The 18,877-nt window shown below is 41.0% G+C and overlaps 2 non-coding genes across 2 annotated transcripts; one reads left to right on the top strand and one right to left on the bottom strand.

Moving 5' to 3' along the window:
- Window positions 1–1,779: 1,779 nt before the first annotated feature.
- LOC130959032 (small nucleolar RNA R71) lies at window positions 1,780–1,887 on the bottom strand. Its single transcript, XR_009078129.1, has one exon. It is a non-coding gene; the product is annotated as a small nucleolar RNA R71 (small nucleolar RNA).
- Window positions 1,888–8,006: 6,119 nt separating this feature from the next.
- LOC130958340 (small nucleolar RNA R71) lies at window positions 8,007–8,114 on the top strand. The gene has a single exon (XR_009077468.1). It is a non-coding gene; the product is annotated as a small nucleolar RNA R71 (small nucleolar RNA).
- The last annotated feature ends 10,763 nt before the right edge of the window (window positions 8,115–18,877 follow it).

Here is an 18,877-nt window from a genome sequence, read left to right as displayed (position 1 = left end):
CAAAAGCTTGTTGATTTCTATCAATCTTGCTATTGGAGCAATGATCTGCTAAGGCTTGGCTGGCATTTGCCATGTCTAGTGTTTTGGACCGAAGCTTTCTTTGAAAGCTTGGCTGGCTGTGAAGCCATGTCTAATTCCTGGACCGGAGTCTTAGACTAGCATTGCAATGATTCCTGGAATCCAAATTAAGAATTCTGAAACCTTTATTTTCTATTTTCATATAATTTTCGAAAAAGCACAAAAAAATTACAAAATCATAAAAACCAAAAATATTTTATGTTTCTTGTTTGAGTCTAGTGTCTAATTTTAAGTTTGGTGTCTTGCATGCATTGTTTATTTGATCTTGGTTCTATTTTCAAGTCAATAGTATAGGGAACTGAAGATTCAGAACATGCAACAGAGGAATTAAACAGAAAAAAACTGGGCGTTCAAAACGCCCAGTGAAGAAGGACAGACTGGCGTTTAAACGCCAGCTAGGGTGCCTGGTTGGGCGTTTAACGCCCAAAAAGGTAGTGCATTGGGCGTTAAACGCCAGAATGTGCACCATTCTGGGCGTTTAACGCCAAGATGGCACAAGAGGGAAGATTTTGTTTTCAAATCAATTTTTTTTTCAAGTTTTCAAAGTTTTTCAAAATCAAATCTTTTTCAAATCAAATCTTTTCAATCAAATGTTTTCAAAATCAATTTCTTTCCTTTTTCAAAGATACTTGCTATCAATTAATGATTTGATTGAACACTTTAAGTATGTTGCCTTTTCTGTTGAGAAAGGTTTAATGTTTGAATCATATCTTTTCTTGTTAGCCAAGTCATTAATTTTTAAAATCAAATCTTTTTAAAATTGTTTTCAAATCATATCTTTTCAATCACATCTTTTTAAAAGCATAACTTTTCAATCATATCTTTTTAATCAAATCTTTTTCAAAAATAGTCTTCAATCATATTTTTTTCAAAATTACTTGATTTCTTTCCCACTTTTAGTTTTCGAAAATTATCAATCAATTTTTCAAAATGTTCTTAAAATCTTTTTAACTTAATTTTCGAAAAATCTCTTCCCCTCTTCTCACATCCTTCTATTTGTGGAGTACCACTCCTCCTCAATGCACAATTCGAACTCTATCTCACTAAGTTCAAATTCTTCTACTTCTTCCTTCTATTTTTCTTTTCCTCTGACACCTCAAGGAATCTCTATACTGTGACATAGAGGATTCTATATTTTCTTGTTCTCTTCTCTTTCATATGAGCAGGAACAAAGACAAAGGCATTCTTATTGAAGCTGACCCTGAACCTGAAAGGACCTTGAAGCGAAAGCTAAGAGAAGCTAAGGCACAACTCTCTATAGAGGACCTGACAGAAATCTTCAAAGAAGAAGAACCCATGGCAGCCGAAAATAATAACAATGCCAACAATGCAAGGAAGGTGCTGGGTGACTTTACTGCACCTACTCCCGACTTCTATGGGAGAAGCATCTCTATCCCTGCCATTGGAGCAAACAACTTTGAGCTTAAGCCTCAATTAGTTTCTCTAATGCAACAGAATTGCAAGTTCCATGGACTTCCATTGGAAGATCCTCATCAGTTTTTAGCTGAATTCTTCCAAATCTGTGACACTGTCAAGACTAATGGGGTTGACCCTGAGGTCTACAGACTTATGCTATTCCCTTTTGCTGTAAGAGACAGAGCTAGAATATGGTTGGACTTACAACCTAAAGACAGCCTGAACTCTTGGGAAAAGCTAGTCAATGCCTTCTTGGCAAAGTTCTTTCCACCTCAAAAATTGAGTAAGCTTAGAGTGGAAGTCCAAACCTTCAGACAGAAGGAAGGAGAATCCCTCTATGAAGCTTGGGAAAGATACAAACAATTGATCAGAAAGTGTCCCTCTGATATGCTTTCTGAATGGAGCATCATAGGTATTTTCTATGATGGTCTCTCTGAACTGTCCAAGATGTCTTTGGATAGCTCTGCTGGAGGAACTCCTCATCTGAAGAAGACGCCTACAGAAGCTCAAGAGCTAATTGAAATGGTTGCAAATAACCAATTCATGTACACTTCTGAAAGGAATCCTGTGAACAATGGGACTAATCAGAAGAAAGGAGTTCTTGAGATTGATACTCTGAATGCCATATTGGCTCAGAATAAAATATTGACTCAGCAAGTCAATTTAATTTCTCAAAGTCTGTCTGGAATGCAAAATGCACCAAGCAGTACTAAGGATGCTTCATCTGAAGAAGAAGCTTATGATCCTGAGAACCCTTCAATGGAAGAGGTGAATTACATGGGAGAATCCTATGGAAACACCTATAACTCTTCATGGAGAAATCACCCAAATTTCTCATGGAAGGATCAACAGAGACCTCAACAAGGTTTCAACAACAATAATGGTGGAAGAAACAGGTTTAGCAATGGCAAGCCTTTTCCATCATCTTCTCAGCAACAGACAGAGAATTCTAAGCAGAACCACTCTGACTTAGCAATCATGGTCTCTGATCTAATCAAAACCACTCAAAGTTTCATGACTGAAACAAGGTCCTCCATTAGGAATTTGGAGGCACAAGTGGGACAGCTGAGCAAGAAAATTACTGAACTCCCTCCTAGTACTCTTCCAAGCAATACAGAAGAAAATCCAAAAGGAGAGTGCAAGGCCATCAACATGGCCAAATTTGGAGAGGAAGGAGAGGAAGTGAACGCCACTGAGGAAGACCTCAATGGGCGTGCACTAGCCTCCACTGAGTTCCCCAATGAGGAACCATGGGAATCTGAGGCTCAAAATGTGACCATAGAGATTCCAATGAATTTACTTCTGCCATTCATGAGCTCTGATGAGTATTCTTCCTTTGAAGAGGATGAGTATGTCACTGAAGAGCAAGTTGCTAAATACCTTGGAGCAATCATGAAGCTAAATGACAAGTTATTTGGAAATGAGACTTGGGAGAACAAACCTCCTTTGCTCACCAAAGAACTGGATGACTTGTCTAGGCAGAAATTACCTCAAAAGAGACAAGATCCTGGGAAGTTTTCAATACCTTGTACCATAGGCACCATGACCTTCAAGAAGGCTCTGCGTGACTTAGGGTCAAGTGTAAACCTCATGCCTCTCTCTGTAATGGAGAAGCTAGGGATCTTTGAGGTGCAAGCTGCAAGAATCTCACTAGAGATGGCAGACAATTCAAGAAAACAAGCTTATGGACTTGTAGAGGATGTTCTGGTGAAAATCGAAGACCATTACATCCCTGCTGATTTCATAGTCCTAGAGACTGGGAAGTGCATGGATGAATCCATCATCCTTGGCAGACCCTTCCTAGCCACAGCAAAGGCTATGATTGATGTTGATAGAGGTGAACTGATCATTCAAGTGAATGAGGAGTCCTTTGTGTTTAAGGCTCAAGGATGTCCCTCTGTCACCATGGAGAGGAAGCATGAAGAGCTTCTCTCAAGACAGAGTCAAACAGAGCCCCCACAGTCAAACTCTAAGTTTGGTGTTGGGAGGCCACAACCAAACTCTAAGTTTGGTGTTGAACCCCCACAGTCAAACTCTAAGTTTGGTGTTGGGAGGTTCCAACATTGCTCTGAGCATCTGTGAGGCTCCATGAGAGCCCACTGTCAAGCTATTGACATTAAAGAAGCGCTTGTTGGGAGGCAACCCAATCTTACTATATTTTATCTATTTCCCTTTGTTATTTTATGTTTTCTGTAGGTTGATGATCATGAGAAGTCACAAGATCAATTGAAAAAGCAAAAACAGAATGAAAAATAGGAAGAAAAATAGCACACCCTGGAGGAAGATGTTGCTGGCGTTTAAACGCCAGTGAGGCTAGCAGATGGGCGTTTAACGCCCAGTCTGGCACCATTCTGGGCGTTTAACGCCAGAAAGGGGCACCAGACTGGCGTTAAACGCCAGAAAAGGGCAAGAACCTGGCGTTAAACGCCAGAAATGGGCACCAGCCCGGCGTTTAACGCCAGATTTGGCACAAAACGCAAATTTTCTTGCCACTTGGTGCAGGGATGACTTTTCCCTGACACCTCAGGATCTGTGGACCCCACAGGATCCCCACCAACCCCACCACCCTCTTTCTTCTTCACCCATTCACCAATCACCTCAACACCTCTTCCCCAAAAAACCCTTCACCTATCAAATCCCATCTTTCTCTTCAGCACTCACATCCATCCTTCATAAAACCCCACCTACCTCACCCTTCAAATTCAAACCACTTTCCCTCCCAAACCCACCCATACATGACCGAACCATGAGCCCCCCTCTCCTATATAAACCCTTCTTCACTCCTTCATTTTCACACAACCTAAACACCACTTCTCCCCCTCTTTGGCCGAACACAAAGCCATTCCCTTCTTCCTCATTTCTTCTTCTTCTACTCTCTTCTTTCTTCTTTTGCTCGAGGACGAGCAAACCTTTTAAGTTTTGTGTGGTAAAAGCATTGCTTTTTGTTTTTCCATAACCATTTATGGCATCCAAGGCCGGAGAAACCTCTAGAAAGAGGAAAGGGAAGGCAAAAGCTTCCACCTCCGAGTCATGGGAGATGGAGAGATTCATCTCAAGGGTGCATCAAGACCACTTCTATGAAGTTGTGGCCTTGAAGAAGGTGATCCCCGAGGTCCCTTTTTCACTCAAAAAGAGTGAATATCCGGAGATCCGACATGAGATCCGAAGAAGAGGTTGGGAAGTTCTTACCAACCCCATTCAACAAGTCGGAATCTTAATGGTTCAAGAGTTCTATGCCAATGCATGGATCACCAAGAACCATGATCAAAGTGTGAACCCGGATCCAAAGAATTGGCTTACTATGGTTCGGGGGAAATACTTGGATTTTAGTCCGGAAAATGTAAGGTTGGCATTCAACTTGCCTATGATGCAAGGAGATGAACATCCTTCCACTAGAAGGGTCAACTTTGATCAAAGGTTGGACCAAGTCCTCACTGACATTTGTGAAGAGGGTGCCCAATGGAAGAGAGATTCAAGAGGGAAGCCGGTTCAATTAAGAAGGCATGACCTCAAGCCCGTGGCTAGAGGATGGTTGGAGTTTATCCAACGCTCAATCATTCCCACTAGCAACCGGTCTGAAGTTACTCTAGACCGGGCCATCATGATCCATAGCATCATGATTGGAGAAGAAGTGGAAGTTCATGAGGTTATAGCCCAAGAACTCTATAAGGTGGCGGACAAGTCCTCTACCTTAGCAAGGTTAGCCTTTCCTCATCTCATTTGTCACCTCTGTTATTCAGTTGGAGTTGACATAGAGGGAGACATCCTTATTGATGAGGACAAGCCCATCACTAAGAAAAGGATGGAGCAAACAAGAGACCCCTCTCATCATGAGATCCCTGAGATGCCTCAAGGGATGCACTTTCCTCCACAAGACTATTGGGAGCAAATTAACACCTCCCTAGGAGAATTGAGTTCCAACATGGGACAACTAAGGGTGGAGCACCAAGAACATTCCATCCTCCTCCATGAAATTAGAGAAGATCAAAGAATCATGAGAGAGGAGCAACAAAGACAAGGAAGAGACATTGAGGAGCTCAAGCACTCCATAGGATCTTCAAGAGGAAGAACAAGCCGCCATCACTAAGGTGGACCCGTTCTTTAATTTCCTTGTTCTTTGTTTTTCTGTTTTTCGAATTTTAGTGCTTATGTTTATCTATGTTTGTGTCTTGTGATCATTAGTGTCTTAGTGTCTATGCCTTAAAGTTATGAATGTCCTATGAATCCATCACCTTTTTTAAAATGAAAAATGTTCTTAATTGAAAAAGAGAAGAATTGCATGAATTTCAGATTTTATAACAGATTAATTATTTTGATGTGGTGGCAATACTTTTGTTTTCTGAATGTATGCTTAAACAGTGCATATGTCTTTTGAATTTGTGGTTTATGAATGTTGGCTCTTGAAAGAATGATGAAAAAGGAGACATGTTACTGAGGATCTGAAAAATCATAAAAATGATTCTTGAAGCAAGAAAAAGCAGTGAATACAAAAAAAAAAAAAAAAAGAGAAAAAGAACGAAAAAAGAAAAAAAAGGGGAGAAAGAGAAAAAGAAAGAGAAAGAAAGAAATAAAGTTGTGATCCAAGGCAAAAAGAGTGTGCTTAAGAACCCTGGACACCTCTAATTGGGGACTCTAGCAAAGCTGAGTCACAATCTAAAAAGGTTCACCCAATTATGTGTCTGTGGCATGTATGTATCCGGTGGTAATACTGGAAGACAGAGTGCTTTGGGCCACGGCCAAGACTCATAAAGTAGCTGTGTTCAAGAATCATCATACTTAACTAAGAGAATCAATAACACTATCTGGATTATGAGTTCCTAAAGAAGCCAATCATTCTGAATTTCAAAGGATAGAGTGAGATGCCAAAACTGTTCAGAGGCAAAAAGCTAAAAGACCCGCTCATCTAATTAATACTGATCTTCATAGATGTCTTTGGAATTCATTGCATATTCTCTTCTTTTTATCTTATTTGATTTTCAGTTGCTTGGGGACAAGCAACAATTTAAGTTTGGTGTTGTGATGAGCGGATAATTTATACGCTTTTTGGCATTGTTTTTAGTATGTTTTTAGTATGATCTAGTTAGTTTTTAGTATATTTTTATTAGTTTTTAGTTAAAATTCACTTTTTTGGACTTTACTATGAGTTTGTGTGTTTTTCTGTGATTTCAGGTATTTTCTGGCTGAAATTGAGGGACCTGAGCAAAAATCTGATCCAGAGACTGAAAAGGACTGCAGATGCTGTTGGATTCTGACCTTCCTGCACTCGAAGTATATTTTCTGGAGCTACAGAAACCCAATTGGCGCGCTCTTAACGGCGTTGGAAACTAGACATCCTGGGCTTTCCAGCAATATATGATAGTCCATACTTTGCCCAAGATTTGATGGCCCAAACCGGCGTTCAAAGTCACCTTCAGAATTCCCAGCGTTAAACGCCGAAACTGGCACCAAAGTGGGAGTTAAACGCCCAAACTGGCACAAAAGCTGGCGTTTAACTCCAAGAAGAGTCTCTACACGAAAATGCTTCAATGCTCAGCCCAAGCACACACCAAGTGGGCCCGGAAGTGGATTTTTATGTCATTTACTCATCTTTGTAATTCTTAAGCTACTACTTCCCTATAAATAGGACCTTTTACTATTGTATTTTCATCTTTTGATCACTTTAGATCTCTAGATCATCTTTGGACATCTAGTTCTTAGATCATTGGGGGGCTGGCCTCACGGCCATGCCTAGACCTTGTTCTTATGTATTTTCAACGGTGGAGTTTCTACACACCATAGATTAAGGTGTGGAGCTCTGCTGTACCTCGAGTATTAATGCAATTACTATTGTTCTTCTATTCAATTCCGTGAGATCAGAGTCTTCGTGGTATAGGCAAGAACTGATGGCGGCATTCAAGAGAATCCGGAAGGTCTAACCTTGTCTGTGGTATTCTGAGTGGGATTCAATGATTGAATGACTGTGACGTGCTTCAAACTCCTGAGGGCGGGGCGTTAGTGACAGACGCAAAAGAATCACTGGATTCTATTCCGGCCAGATCGAGAATCGACAGCTGGATAGCCGTGCCGTGACAGGGTGCGTTGAACATTTCCACTGAGAGGATGGGAGGTAGCCACTAACAACGGTGAAACCCTTGCATAAGCTTGCCATGGAAAGGAGTAAGAAGGATTGGATGAAGACAGTAGGAAAGCAGAGAGACGGAAGGGACAAAGCATCTCCATTCGCTTATCTGGAGTTCTCACCAATGGAATACATAAGTATCTCTATCTTTATCTTTATGTTTTATTCATCATCTATACCCATTCGAGTCTGCCTGACTAAGATTTACAAGGTGACCATAGCTTGCTTCATACCAACAATCTCTGTGGGATCGACCCTTACTCGCGTAAGGTTTATTACTTGGACGACCCAGTACACTTGCTGGTTAGTTGTGCGAAGTTGTAGTGATCACAATTTCGTCCACCAACAGTTCAGACAGACCATCATAGAAGATACCTATGATGCTCCATTCAGAAAGCATGTCAGAAGGACACTTTCTGATCAATTATTTGTATCTTTCCCAAGCTTCATAGAGGGATTCACCTTCCTTCTGTCTGAAGGTTTGGACTTCCACTCTAAGCTTACTCAATTTTTGAGGTGGAATGAACTTTGCCAAGAAGGCATTGACTAGCTTTTCCCAAGAGTTCAGGCTTTCTTTAGGTTGTGAGTCCAACCATATCCTAGCTCTGTCTCTTACAGCAAAAGGGAATAGCATAAGTCTGTAGACCTCAGGGTCAACCCCATTGGTCTTGACAGTGTCACAGATTTGCAAGAATTCAGCTAAAAGCTTATGAGGATCTTCCAATGGAAGTCCATGGAACTTGCAATTCTGTTGTATTAGAGAAACTAATTGAGGCTTAAGCTCAAAGTTGTTTGCTCCAATGGCAGGGATAGAGATGCTTCTCCCATAGAAGTCGGGAGTAGGTGCAGTAAAGTCACCCAGCACCTTCCTTGCATTGTTGGCATTGTTGTTGTTTTCGGCTGCCATGTCTTCTTCTTGTTTGAAGATTTCTGTTAGGTCCTCTACAGAGAGTAGTGCTTTAGCTTCTCTTAGCTTTCGCTTCAAGGTCCTTTCTAGTTCAGGGTCAGCCTCAACAAGAATGCTTTTGTCTTTGCCCCTGCTCATATGAAAGAGAAGAGAACAAGAAAATATGGAATCCTCTATGTCACAGTATAGAGATTACTTGAGATGTCAGAGGAAAAGAAGAATAGAAGGAGGAGGTAGAAGAAGAAGAATTCGAACTTATCAAGAGAGATAGAGTTCGAATTGTTGATAGTGGAGGAGTGTTAGTCCTTAAATAGAAGGATGTGAGAAGAGCAGAAGAATTTTCGAAAATGAATTTAAAGATTTTGAAGAAATTTTGAAAAATTGAAGAATGATTTTCGAAAATTAAAGTTGGGAAAGAAATAAAGTGATTTTTGAAATTAGAAATCAAAAGGATTGAAAATTATTTGGAAAAAGATGTGATTAAGAAGATATGATTGAAAAGATATAGTTTTAAAAAGATATGATTGAGAAGATATGATTGAGAAACAATTTAAAAAGATTTGATTTTTAAAATTAACGACTTGGCTAACAAGAAATTTTAAAGATATGATTCAGATATTAAACCCTTCTTAACAGAAAAGGCAACATAGTTGAAATTTTTGAATCAAATCATTAATTGTTAGCAAGTATTTTTAAAAATGGAAAGAAATTGATTTTGAAAATATATGATTTAAAAGATATGGTTTGACAAAGATTTGATTTTGAAAAATTATGAAAACTTGAAAAAAAATTTGAATTAAAAACAAAATCTTCCCTCTTGTATCATCCTGGCATTAAACGCCCAGAATGGTATCCATCCTGGCATTAAACGCCCAGAATGGTAATGGTATCCATTCTGGCGTTTAACGCCCAAAATACTACCCTTTTGGGCGTTAAACGCCCAGCCAGGTACCCTGGCTGGCATTTAAACCCCAGTTTTCCTTCTTCACTGGGCGTTTTGAACGCCCAGCTTTTTCTGTGTAATTCCTCTGCTGTATGTTCTGAATCTTCAATTCTCTGTATTATTGACTTGAAAAGACATAATTTTGAAAATTTTTTTGAATTTTTAATGATGAGAAAAAATGCAACTAAGATCAAATAAACAATGCATGCAAGACACCAAACTTAAAAGTTTGTATACTAAGGACTATAACAATTTGAAAATGCATGTAAGAAACAACTAAACACACAAAACAAGAGAATTTAAAGATCAGAGCAAGGAAATCATGAAGAACATCTTGAAGATCAATGAAGAACATAATGCATGTAATTTTCGAAAATTAAAAGAATAAAGACATGCAATTGACACCAAACTTAAAATTAGACACTAGACTCAAACAAGAAACATAAAATTACTTTTGATTTTATGATTTTATAAAAAAAATTTGGATTTTTTGAAAATTATATGGAAAAGAAAAATGAGGATTTCAAAATTCTTAATGAGAATTTCTAGGAATCATGCAATGTTAGTCTAAAGCTGCAGTCTAAAAAGATTAGGCATGGCTAGCAAAGCTTCAGCAGGACATTACATTCAAGAGCTAAATTGATGAGAATCAATCAGCTTGGTGATGATGAAAACATCATCTGAAACTCTAGAATTCATTCTTAAGAACTCTGAAGAATAAAATAAAATAAAATTACCTAATCTAAGCAACAAGATGAACCATCAGTTGTCCAAACTCAAACAATCCCCGGCAACGGTGCCAAAAACTTGGTGCACCAAATTGTGATCATCAATGGTGCCATCAACATGGTATGCTCAATTACAATCTCAACTCTTTATCACAACTTTGCACAACTAACCAGCAAGTGCACTGGGTCGTCCAAGTAATAAACCTTACGCGAGTAAGGGTCGATCCCACGAAGATTGTTGGTATGAAGCAAGCTATGGTCATCTTGTAAATCTCAGTCAGGCAGATTCAAATGGTTATGGAGGATTAATGATTAAAAGATAAATAAAACATAAAATAAAGATAGAGATACTTATGTAATTCATTGGTGAGAATTTCAGATAAGCGTATGGAGATGCTTTGTCCCTTTCGTCTCTTTACTTTCCTACTGTCTTCATCCAATCCTTCTTACTCCTTTCCATGGCAAGCTGTATGTTGGGCATCACCGTTGTCAATGGCTACAGTCCCGTCCTCTCAATGAAAATGTTCATCGCGCTCTGTCACAGCACGGCTATTCATCTGTCGGTTCTCCGGATATTGTCGGAATAGAATCCAGTGATTCTTTTGCGTCTGTCACTAACGCCCCACAATCGCGAGTTTGAAGCTCGTCACAGTCATTCAATCCCTGAATCCTACTCAGAATACCACAGACAAGGTTTAGACCTTCCGGATTCTCAAGAATGGCCGCCAATGGTTTCTAGCTTATACCACAAAGATTCTGATTAAGGAATCCAAGAGATATCCACTCAATCTAAGGTAGAACGGAGGTGGTTGTCAGGCACACGTTCATAGGTGACAATGATGATGAGTGTCACGGATCATCACATTCATCAAGTTGAGGAACAAGTGATATCTTAGAACAAGAATAAGCTGAATTGAATAGAAGAACAATAGTAATTGCATTAATACTCGAGGTACAGCAGAGCTCCACACCTTAATCTATGGTGTGTAGAAACTCCATCGTTGAAAATACATAAGAACAATGTCTAGGCATGGCCGTGAGGCCAGCCCCCAACGGTCTAAGAACTAAACGTCCAAAGATATGATCTAAGACAACATAGGACTGATCAAAGATGAAAATACAATAGCAAAAGGTCCTATTTATAGAGAACTAGTAGCTTAGGGTTTACAAAAATGAGTAAATGATGTAAAAATCCACTTCCGGGCCCACTTGGTGTGTGCTTGGGCTGAGCATTAAAGCTTCCATGTGTAGAGACTTTTTTTGGAGTTAAACGCCAGCTTTTGTGCCAGTTTGGGTGTTTAACTCCCACTTTTGTGCCAGTTCCGGCGTTTAACGCCGGGAAGTCTTGAGCTGATTTTGAACGCCAGTTTGGGCCATCAAATCTCAGGCAAAGTATGGACTATTATATATTGCTGGAAAGCCCAGGATGTCTACTTTCCAACGTAATTGGGAGTGCGCCAATTGGGCTTCTATAGCTCCAAAAAATCCACTTCGAATGCAGGGAGGTCAGAATCCAATAGCATCTACAGTCCTTTTCAGCCTCTGAATCAGATTTTTGCTCAGGTCCCTCAATTTCAGCCAGAAAATACCTGGAATCACAGAAAAATATACAAACTCATAGTAAAGTCCAGAAAAGTGAATTTTAAATAAAAACTAATAAAAATATAATAAAAACTAAATAAAACATACTAAAAACATACTAAAAACAATGCCAAAAAGCGTATAAATTATCCGCTCATCAATTCCTTTGTAGTAGCTTTTGAATGTAGAATGTTTTCTCTAAAAATGCGCGCTTTTATGTTGGCGCTTTTGGGAACGTGCGAGGGTTTAATGCCTTTATTAATTTTAGCATTAATTGCCTCGTTTCCCCTTGGCTCTTTATTTTTGATTTTGAAAACCCAGAAAATGGTTTTCTCTCCTTTTGTTTTCCTTGTAACCTCTTCGCAACTTTTTCTCTTCTCTCTTCGCTCTCTGTCTTTCGCTTGTGCTTCTGTTTCCTGGCGTTTGCGGCGTCGCTTAGCGATTTTCTGGGCAACTTTCATTTCTGCACTTTTTTCGAAGCTTCTTTCGTCTCCAGGTTAGCCCCATTTCGTGCTTTCTCTTTGATTTTGGCTTTGTGATGAGGTTTTGATTTTGATCCTCCCTTTTTGAGAAAGTTTAGATCTTTCTGTTTCCATTGTGCCCTAGATTTGTTGAAAGTGTGCTTTCTGGGAGTTTCTCCATCTTCTGCATTATCCTTTTTTGCTTTTGCTCAATGCTTTTAGGGCTTTGCATGTTCTTTGTTGTTTCTATTCTGATACCACTGTCTGCGTCTGTTCTTCATTTTATTTGAAGGTTGCTTTTGTCTGCTCTTGAAAAGGTTGCATCTTTAATGGTCTCTGCTTGGCGTGTTTGATGTTTGGGAATGCTTTTTGCTTGGTAAACTGTAATGACTTTTTTGTGTTTTTCTTTGATGAAAAAATGTTTGCTGCTTTGAATTCTTTCTGAGAAATGCTGGGGTGCAAGCTGTAGATTTTTCTTGGAAACCTTGCTTTGTTACTTCCTCCAAAGGATGCCCCAGGGCTTTTGGTTTGAGTCTTGGGGTTTTCCTTTTCTTGTTTCTTCGCCTGTATCGTATTGACCGAGTTGTTTTTCTCCCTTTATCCGAGATGTTTTTAGTAACCCCTATCTTCTTTTCTTACTTGTAGGATTGGTTGGCCTCATGACTTCTCGAAATAACATTGTAGAAACGTCTTCCCGAGTTCCCGAGGGAATGTCTGATTGGCTGGACTCCCTTGTTCTGTTGTGTGTTTCTGTTGTGGATGCTGAATTTTGCACAGAGCTGAGGAAGCGCCATAGGATTTGTGGTAACAATGCTCGTGAGGAGGATTATGAGCTTGTTGCTCCTGATTCTGATGAGAGAGTTTGTTTTCCGACTTCCGTTGAGAGGGAGAGTCCCTTTTTTATGCCTATGAATACTTCTTCAGTCAGTTGAACGTTACTTTTCCTTTCACTGCTTTCAAGACCGACCTGTTGTGATCGTGTAATATTGCCCCATCCCAGCTTCACCCAAATTCCTGGGGTTTTATTAAAATTTTTCAGCTTCTCTGCCGAGAATTAAATGTAACACCCTCTCAGACTCTTTTCCTTTATTTGTTTGTTTCTGCCAAGCCTGGTGGTTCTTCAAAAAAGAAAGCTTCCTGGGTTTCTTTCAGGTCCGCCCAGGACCATAAAGTTTTTGCTATGTATGATGACTCCTTTAAGGACTTCAAGAATTACTTCTTTAGGGTTCGTGCTGTTGAGGGAGCCCACCCCTTTTTTTCTTGATGAAAATGATGAGCCTTCTTTCCCTCTAGAGTGGCAGAGGGATGTGAGAGTGTCCCGCTATACCTGAGAGATGCTTGATGATGTTGAGCGTGCCTTTGTTGTTGTTCTTGAGGATCTATGGGGGGCACCACCCCATCTTGATACAAAAATGTTTTTGAATGACTCGTCCTTGGTTCAGACTGTTTTGGGTACTTATCTGACTTGTTTCTACACTTGTTTCTTAATTTTTTCTTCCTCTTATTGTGATTGTAACTCTTTGCTGTAGCTGATTCTGTATTTGCAGAGATGTCAAAGAACAACGACTCCATGAGGGCCTTTAAAAAGGCAAAGAAGGCAACTGCTGCTCTTAACATCTCGGCCAAGGTGGCCGGAGAGGGATCTTCTCAAGTCCTGGTGAAGCCTCCTGTGCCGAGTTCTCCCGGGCCAAGGAAAGCAATTCCTACTCCTCGGTTTTGTCAGGTCGATCCTCTACAGACTTCTGCCGCTGCTTCTGGTGCTCCTCCCTTAAAAAAGCAAAAAACATCCGAGCCCTTTCACCTGGATGCCCCGGATTTTGATGCTGTCGAGTTTGTTGACCAGCAAATTGCCCTGTATAGTGGGCTCTCCATGGATTATGTGTCTCTTCTTCAGCATCTGGATTTTATTACCAAAAGTAGTGTGAAGATGGCACATATGGGTGCGGCTATTTTCCGAACTGTTCAGGGGATCCCGATTCATGCCACAAAATCCTTCATGGAGGAGGCCAAATCAGAATTTGATCGGATCAAGGGTCTGAAGGATGAGTTGGAGGTGAAGTTGGCGAAGGTAGAGAAGGAACTGGAGGGTGAGAAGGCCAGCTCTATTGCTTTGGCTGCTTCTTTGAAGTTGGCTGAGGACATGGCACTGAAGCACAAGGATAGCTATGTTTCAACTTATAGGGAGTTAATGCATCTCCGGGATGATTTGGAAACTGCTCGGGTTAATTACGCCGAGCTTCAGGGTCACCTTGTGGGCAGCGTAACTGCCGCCTCTGAGAACCTGATAGAGCAGTTCCGAATTGTTGCTCCTGATGCTGACTTGACTCTTGTTAGTCTTGACAATGTTGTGAGGGATGGTAAGATTGTCCTTGATGACCAGGATGATGATGATGATGCTGACCCTCCCCCAGTGCCTTCTGTCAAAGTGTCGACCTCCTCGGTTCCTCCCGTTACGTCTGACCCGGATTGCCAGATTCTGAACCGGGATGATGGAACTGTAGATGCTGTGCCTATTCAGACTTGCCCTCCTTCTCCCCGTACTGATGTTGCCGGGAAGGCTCCAGATCTTGGTTGACCTCCTTTTATTTGAGTATTTTGTGTAAATAGCCCGATTTGTAGGCTTTTGAACTGTTTATTGTTTTGTTTAACTACTGACACTTTTTTTAGTTGTCTGCCTGGCAACTTTTTACTTTGAAAAACAAAAGTAGCGCTTCGAGGTAGATTTCGGTGGCCTTTTGAGGCTTTATCATACTATGCTTTTATTGTGCTTTTAGCATGGTATCTCCTCTGGTTTCGGAATCTTGCTGCTTGACTTCTTTGCTTTCTTACTTGTTGTTCTTAGCTTGGATTCCTTTGAGGCCGTGACTGTGTGGGTCCGATTTGTTTCTCGGTTTTTCTCGCTCTGGCTTGTATTTTTAGCGCCTCATAACCGATTTTTTCATATTGGTCCCTTTCTAAGTTGTTATTGTAATCCTCTTTCTTGGACCTTTGTTAGGTCTCTTTCAGGGATTACTTTTACAACTTGTTTTGTAGGAGATCAACTTCGTTAGGTTGTTCTCTTCTAAGTTGTTTTTGTAATCCTCTTTCTTGGACCTTTGTTAGGTCTCTTTCAGGGATTACTTTTACAACTTGTTTTGTAGGAGATCGACTTCGTTAGGTCGATCTCTTCTAAGTTATAGCAATTCCTCTTTAATAGTGTTGGCCAGACCTCTTTCCAGGGATTTGCTGATAACTTGGGTTGACTTGGTCCGATTTTTTAGTGTCGGCCAGTCTTTTTAAGTTATTATATAGCAATCCATAAGACCTCGTCAGGTTCTTTTTGGGATCACTTTCGATAACTTCTTGCATTATTTCTGTGTTCATCTTTGCCGATTTGTAGATGGTGGTTTTTGTCCCAATTTGATCGTCCTTTAGGTGAATCGCCTTTTCACTTTTGTCGGTCGATCATTCTTATCAAGATCGTACAGTGAATTTGTTCTTCACTTTCTGTCGATCCGTTGCTTTATAATCGGACGATGAATGCTTCAGATTAATGCATCTTGGGAATTTGTAGAATATCTTAAATGTATTTTATTCAAAGAAAGTGCAAATATATACATGCGGGAGTTTTCCGTACTCTTAAGTCGGATTAAATCTCAATCTTGACGCCTCATTAAAAAACCTTTTCAGGAAAAAGAGTGCATCTTGTGATGAGATCTTTTACCTGTCCTAACTATAGTACCTTTTTATGTTACAGGCGTGCCATGATCTGAGGAGTTCTCGTCCCTCGAGTTCGAACAGTCTGTAGTAGCCTTTCCCAAGTACTTTTGTGACTTGGTAGGGTCCTTTCCAGTTGGCTGCCAGCTTTCCTTCTCCTGGTCGAGTTGTTCCAATATCATTTTGGATTAAGATGAGATCATTCTCAGCAAAACCTCTAGGCACTACCTTTTGATTATACCTGGAAGCCATTCGCCGCTTTAGTGCTTCTTCTCTGATCCGAGCTCTTTCTTGGATTTTCGGAAGTAGGTCGAGCTCTTCTCTTTGAAGTTGAGAGTTCGTTTGTTCATTGTAGTGGACTACTCGGGGGGACCTTTCCTCAACTTCTATTGGAATCATTGCCTCCACTCCGTATGCTAATCGAAATGGTGATTCGTTCGTAGTAGAATGGGGGGTTGTTCGATACGCCCATAGGACTTGTGGAAGTTCCTCGGCCCAAGCTCCCTTTGCTTCTTGCAGTCTCCATTTTAGCCCGGGCAATATGACTTTGTTGGCCGCTTCGGCTTGTCCATTGGCTTGGGGATGTTCGATGGAGGTGAACTGGTGTTTTATATTCAAGTCGGCCACTAGTTTTCTGAAGCCTGCATCTGTGAATTGGGTGCCATTATCTGTGGTGATGGAGTATGGGACCCCGAACCTTGTAATGATGTTCCTATATAGGAATTTCCGACTTCTTTGAGCAGTGGTATTGGCTAGGGGTTCTGCCTCGATCTATTTTGTGAAATAGTCTACCCTTACTATGAGGAACTTGACTTGTCCCGATCCCTGGGGAAAGGGTCCGAGAAGATCGAGTCCCCACTTTGCAAATGGCCAGGGTGAGGTCACGCTGATGAGCTTTTCTGGCGGGGCGATGTGAAAGTTGGCATGCTTCTGACATGGTGGACATGTCTTTACAAATTCGGTAGCTTCCTTTCGTAGAGTTGGCCAATAGAATCCCGCCCGGAGTACCTTTTTGGTGAGAGCTTGCGCTCCGAGATGATTGCCACAAATGCTGCTGTGTACTTTCTCCAAGACTTCCTTTGTATTGGAGGTCGGAACGCATTTTAACAATGGTGCTGAGATCCCTCTTTTGTATAGGGTGTTGTTTATGATAGTGTAGTATTGTGCCTCCCTTTTTAACCTCTTTGCCTCCTTTTCATCTGTAGGGAGCGCTTCTGTTTTGAGGTAGTTAATTATAGGGGTCATCCATCCTTGATCCCGACCTGTTATGGCTAGGACTTTTTTTTCTTCCGATATTAACGGGTTCTGTAGTATTTCCTGGATGAGGCTTCTGGTAGTTCAGCTCTAACCCCTGCAGTGCTTTACTAATGAAGTAGACGGGTTGTTGCCCACCTTTGTCTTCTCTAATTAGTGCTGAGGCTCTTGCTTGACTTCCTACTACGAGGTACAATATGAATGGTTCCCCTTCTCGTGGTCGAGATAGGATAGGTGGCTATCCCAAGAATTCTTTGAAGTCTTGGAAGGCTTGTTCATATTCTATTCTCCATTCAAAGTTCTTTCCCTTCCTTAAAGTAGCGTAGAAAGGGAGGGATCTTATCGCTGACCCTGCTAGGAATCTGGATAAGGCTGCCAATCTCCCATTGAGTTGTTGTACCTCTTTGACGCAGGTTGGGCTCTTCAAGTTGAGTATGGCCTGACATTTATCTGGATTTGCCTCGATTCCTCTTTGTGTGAGCATAAAGCCCAAGAACTTACCGGCTTCCACTGCGAAGGTGCATTTAGCCGGGTTAAGTCGCATGCCATGCTTCCGTATAGTGTCGAATACTTGAACCAGATCGGATAGTAATGTTTCTTCACTTTGTGTCTTTATCAACATGTCATCCACGTAGACTTCCATGATTTTTCCGATGTGGTCTGAGAAGACCTTATTCATTAGCCTTTGATAAGTAGCTCCCGTGTTCTTAAGGCTGAAAGGCATTACGATGTAACAATAGTTTGCTTTGGGTGTTAGAAACGAGGTTTTTTCTTGATCTGGTGGATACATTGGGATCTGGTTGTATCCCGAGTATGCGTCCATAAATGAGAGATACTTATATCCCGATGAGGCATCTACTAGAGCGTCGATGCTTGGTAGTGGATAAGAGTCTTTTGGGCAGGCTTTGTTGAGGTCGGTGTAGTCGGTGCACATTCGCCACTTCCCATTTGACTTTCTCACTAAGATGATGTTTGCTAGCCATAGTGGGTACTTAACTTCTCTTATGAACCCTGCTTCTAGTAGTGCTTGCACCTGTTTTGCTATAGCCTGAGACCGTTCTGGCCCAAGTTTTCTTCGTCTTTGTTGTACCGGCCGGGATCCCGGATAGACTGCCAACTTGTGGCTCATCAGTTCAGGATCTATGCCTGGCATGTCGGCAGCTTTCCATGCGAAGAGATCAACATTATCTCGTAGGAACTATATGAGTGATTCCTTTGCGTCTCCTTTCAGGATCGTGCCAATATTAGTTGCCTTATCTGAGGTGTCTCCGATCTGAACTTTCTCTACTTCACCTTTGGGCTGCGGACGGAGTTCGTCTTGTCTCTGAACTCCGCCAACTTCGATTGTGTGGAACTCTCCTCCTTCGCCTCTGAGGTTTAGACTTTCGTTATAACAGCGACGCGCCATCTTTTGATCTGCTTTTATTGTAGCTATCTGGTGCACGAAATTGTGATCACTACAACTTCGCACAACTAACCAGCAAGTGCACTGGGTCGTCCAAGTAATAAACCTTACGCGAGTAAGGGTCGATCCCACGGAGATTGGTGGTATGAAGCAAGCTATGGTCATCTTGTAAATCTCAGTCAGGCAGACTCAAATGTATAATGGTGATGAACGAAAATAACATAAAAGATAAGGATAGGGATACTTATGTACATCATTGGTGTAAGAGCTTCAGACAAGTGTATGAAGAT

This window comes from Arachis stenosperma, chromosome 10 (assembly GCF_014773155.1).
Source record: "Arachis stenosperma cultivar V10309 chromosome 10, arast.V10309.gnm1.PFL2, whole genome shotgun sequence".
In the NCBI taxonomy this organism is placed as follows: domain Eukaryota; kingdom Viridiplantae; phylum Streptophyta; class Magnoliopsida; order Fabales; family Fabaceae; genus Arachis; species Arachis stenosperma.
The sequence above is the reverse complement of the archived record's forward strand: the minus strand, read 5'-3'. Positions and strand labels throughout refer to the sequence as shown.